The sequence below is a fragment of the Petromyzon marinus genome, chromosome 1 (assembly GCF_048934315.1).
Source record: "Petromyzon marinus isolate PM22_M1 ecotype Great Lakes invasive population chromosome 1, UKy_Petmar_22M1.pri1.0, whole genome shotgun sequence".
NCBI classification, from domain to species: domain Eukaryota; kingdom Metazoa; phylum Chordata; class Hyperoartia; order Petromyzontiformes; family Petromyzontidae; genus Petromyzon; species Petromyzon marinus.
In genome coordinates, this window is record NC_133667.1 from 33,007,122 (window position 1) to 33,011,966 (window position 4,845).

Consider the following 4,845-nt stretch of genomic DNA (forward strand, 5'->3'; position numbering starts at 1 on the left):
ACAGTGCCCCGACGACCCGCTGCGCCGACAGGACAATTGTCTAGGTGTGGTGGCGATAAAGACAAAGATCCCCCGTATAGCCTTAACAGACTGTAGGGGCAAGTATTGTTAGCGAGCACCTATAAAGACCGGCACGGCACACGAGGGGGTGGCTGGCCAGCACCACGCCCGGGCCGCCTTTGTCTCCCTAGTGGCGACGTTTACACGCCGCACAAGGTACTAATTTGAGGCTGAGTCAACCTAGGGGAGGCCCAGGACCGGTTCATATAATCGTCACTGGTGTTGACCGTGAGCGGGAATAGAACTCTGGTGGCCGGGTTCGTAGCGCAGCGCGCTAACCGCTACACTACCGCTCCCCACGCACACACATTTGAATGCATCCACATTCATTGTGACTTTACCGAAAAAAACAATGAGTAATTTTATGCAGTCACGAAAGCTTTAATACTTTATTATTCATTATGAGCTTTGGTGGATCGGGCAAGGCCCGTGAATGGGATCCACGCCTCAAATGTACCACAACACCTCGCTGATCTCATCAAGGAACATAAATCATCACGCGAACTTCGGTCACCCTCACAGCAGCTTTCGGCCACCCATCGAACGAAGACGGTCACCGCATCGCGCGGCGCTTTCGGATTCGCTTCTGTGGCCGTCTGGAATGCTCTTCCTTCCGACATTAGGAAGCCACTGGAGCTACGGCACTTTTAAATAATCTAGATTGAAAACTCATTTGATATCCTCAAATGAGCATTGATGTTGATACTAATTTTCTGTTCACAGCACTCAGCTAGTGGTGGAAGTTCCACATTCCCATGACGGGGGGGGGCGAGTCTACCCCATAGAACAACTACTGTTGATTCCCCCCACAAAATGGTACCAATTATATCGACCCCAAATTAATTATGGGCTAAGTCAACCCCCCCCCCCCAACCTGGACTTGAACTCTCGATAGCACTGACCCACCCAATCGATCTACATGATGGGTGATTTCCATATATGGGTTGGAAGTGTTCTATGGTCTTCTTTGCCGACGGAAATTTCATGTCCACATCTTTAGAACTGCTTTTTGCGTTTATTTTTGTTTGTGTTACCCCCCCCCCCCCCGCAACTCCGATTAGCACGGTTGGTTATGTGCTGTGCGAAATAAGTTAAACAAACATATTACATCTTGGTTTTTGTGGTTGTCTGTTTTTTTGCCACTGAGCCTCCCAATGCTTTTTTTTGCATTCCAGGTCTCACTTGCAAATTCGCCGTTTGTCTCAATTTGTTTATACAATTCACGAGAAGTGATGCGTTCAAGTTTCTGTTTTGTTTAACCAGGTGAAAACTCGCGAGGATGTGTGGATCATCTTACACGTACAGGGCATGATTTCTAATCAATCCCGTATATGATCCTCCGTTCCAATGTTTTTGGTTTTTCCCCGGTTAAACATATCCACAAAATGGTGGCGATTCACGTGCACGCATCTGCCAAACGATGCCCCCACGTACTTTCTTCATCCGCAGCGCAACAAAGGCGTGCGAGTCGGATGATTCACCAGGCATCCACAAGTCGCTGACGGATGGGCTTGGGCAAATGCCATTGCTTTCAGAAGAAGAATAATTTATAAACAAACCCCTCAGAATGTCAACTTTAATAATAAGTTCATAAAAAAATGCACCGTGAGAATTCGTTTGGTTGTTCGCAGCAAAATTTGGAAGGGGTGCGGTCATGGGTGCCCACGGCAAATGCGTGAGAACACGGGGGGGGGGGGGCAGAGAGACACCGGGCGTGGTGCTTCGGGAGTGCGTAGGGGCAAGTGCTGTTAGCGACCAGCACCTATGAAGGCCGGCACGGCACACGAGGGGGTGGGTGGCCAGCACCACGCCCGGCAGCCTTTGTCTCCCCAGTGGCGATGTTTACATACCTGCACCAGGTACTCATTTTGAGGCTGAGTCGACCTAGGGGGGGAGGCCCAGGACCGGTTCAGATAATCGTCGTGAGCGGGCATCGAACTCGGGTCGACCGGGTACGTAGCGCAGCGTGATAATCGCAACACTACCGCTCCCTCCCCCCGTGAGCGCGCGTGCGCGTATCTTGGGACCACACGAATCATCACCATCGCCACCATCCCCCGCCCCAATAAACTCGGCCTCGAAAAACCTTCAAGTGGAAATTTCCTAAGCCGGGGGAGCTCGAGCGGCCCCAAAACGTGAATGGCGAGGTCGGCTATTGCGCGTTCGCGGAACCGTGAACACACGATAGCTTTTGTTGCTTCAAACGCTCGATTCAACGTTACCCACACAAAGTATGAATTCCTGCAGCCACGAAAGCTTTCGAATCAAGATCCAACGTTACCTGTCGCAGCACAATGCCGCGCAAAGAATGCAACGCGAAGCGCTCTACGCGACTTAAACAAAAGCGAGCGGCCCAATGTAAACAACAACACGAATGATACGTTATTGAACTAAACAGTGCAATGCGATGCATAATAAACGCGTGATTAAAGCATCCTAAAAGCCAGCGACGTCCGTGTACTGTCGTGAGGTTGTCGTGGGGGTTATTATTTGATCATTCTTCACCATGGTGGTCAGTGCCGGCGGCTGAAGGTTGATGGGATTTGGCGGTGGCAGATAAACGGACCTTGCCGTGCGGTCCCCGCCTGTCCATCACATCTGGCTCTTGACACATTTCAAGCGCCAACTTACAAGGCTCACCCTCGCTTAGAATGTTCGAGATCTCACGAAAACAGCTGCATGCCGGCTGGCTTAGTTATAGGCATACTGGCATGCAATGTTATGCACTGCTATCAGATGCGCGTTTAACAATGATGTGTTGCTGTTTATAATTCTGAGAGCTGGAATGTATCCTTTTGTGTGTGTGCAATCATATGTGACCAGGCTGAGACCATCAACTTTGTACAACTTGATAAGCCGCTTAATTAGTCAGCGGCTGATACCCGGATTTCGAACTCGGCTTCTGTGCGGTTCTGGCCCAGCCCCTCTGTTGATTATTGTTATTGAATCGCTTTTGTTATTGAAAGTTTTTCTTTTTACAATCTAGCTTCGGCTTACATCAATGCCACATGCGGTACTGCAATGACGTGATTACTGCTGCGCGTGTATAGGTGCTGGTGACCATACCCACTTTATGTTGGCGCTATGAACCGCGTTGACCCGAGTCCGTCCGCCGACTACGCCTAGCATCAGTGTGACCTGGGGGGGGTGGTGGTGGGGTGCGGTGGACGGGCGTGGTTGCAGCCAAGTTGGACCGCGTTGTATGGAGAGGCGTTCGTTTTTTCGCGGTCGTGCCGGAAATCTCTCCGATTTTTGTTTTCGCTGTTGGGAGTTGCTCCGGCAACTGGAGCGAAGCTCCCGGCAGCGCGTCGGAGAGCTAAACGAAACGTAGACTCAGAAATAATTTCCTCTATCGCACGACGCCGCGATCAATGGAATCGCGCGCGCGTTTGAATCCTTTTCGTTCCCCATTGAGCGCGCGTGACCCAAACCCCTTGCAGCCACTAGAGGCCGCTACCAAGTAAAGCTTTCGCGAACAATATTATCGACAATAGAGGGAGTTTTTTAGGGTTAGATCGCGAAAATGTGTCGTTAAACCCGCCACCACCCGACATAGCCAATTCGTGAGGTTTGTCACGTAAACAAAAATGCCAAATTCGTTACTGAGTACAGCACACCGGTGTGTTGGAGAGTAAACCCACATCATTTACAATTGTAAGTTGTTTACAATGTTTTGTTTGTACGTGACAAATTGCCTGTGTCCGTTGGTGGCGGGTTGAACAACCACGTTTTTATTTACGCGATCTCACCATAAAAAAGCCTCTTATGGATTCACCAGTGCATGCAAAAAAATTTATCCATTCAAATTGGATCGCAGGAATTCATTGGATCACTGAGCGGTTGTGGTGGTGGTAGGGGCGGAGAAGGAAGGGGAGGGCATTGGATGGGAGTGGAATTTTACAGCACAAATGCATCTGCAACATATCAGTGATTCAATGCGTGCTCACAATAATATTTTGCAATGCTGCTACAGTATACGGTGATCATCGTGATCACGCATACCAACATGACGCGTCAATAACATTTCGTACCGGAAACGATCATTACAAATGCAAAAAATAATTGTACTGCTAGGTGGGGTCATCGCCTCCTGCGCGCGATCGAAATGCATCGTCGCATCATCCTAAGACCGTGCGAGTTAGCGGCGGCTTGGGGAGACCTTCACGTTCCAGCAGTGGATTGAACACGACTGCCGCTGATGATGACGACGATGATGAATGGCGACCGCGATAATTATACTACAACAACAACACAACCGCACGTGGGACGTCTTCATGTGGTGAAGGGGAAGTCACGAGGCACCGCGCAGCTGCGCTGCGTGCGATTTGTGTTTGTGTTTTTTTTGTGTTTAACGCGATCTGAAACACGGTAACCACAACGACTCTTTTTTTTAAGCAACTGCTCCGTGGCCCCGTTATCCTTACTCGGGACTCCGCCGTCTCGTATTCACGTGGGGGCATCGCGCCTCTTTGCGATATCGATGGCGGCGTGGGTGGTGATGGTGGAGGGGGGGGGTAATACCGAATTCGAAAATAAATGACACTTCTCTGCGTATGTCACCGACTCTGCTGCTGTTGTGATGTGTCCCGCCGCCGGCAACGCCGACAGGGTTGATGATGGACGGGCATGGCATAGCTTGCCCACAATGCGATGGGCGTTGGGTTGAGAGACAGAGAGAGAGAGGGGGGTGGCGAGTGAGTGGGGTGGATGAATGAGGCAAGGGGAAGGTTGAAGGGGGAGTGGTGGTGGTGGGGGCTGCAAGCCATCCCGGCACGTGCTGCTCAC

The 4,845-nt window shown here is 50.7% G+C and overlaps 1 protein-coding gene across 1 annotated transcript in view; it reads right to left on the bottom strand.

Annotated features, from left to right (window-relative positions):
* LOC116940251 (retinol dehydrogenase 13-like) overlaps positions 1 to 4,845 on the bottom strand; it is a 38,446-nt gene that overhangs the window by 33,487 nt on the left and 114 nt on the right. The window lies entirely within an intron of this gene.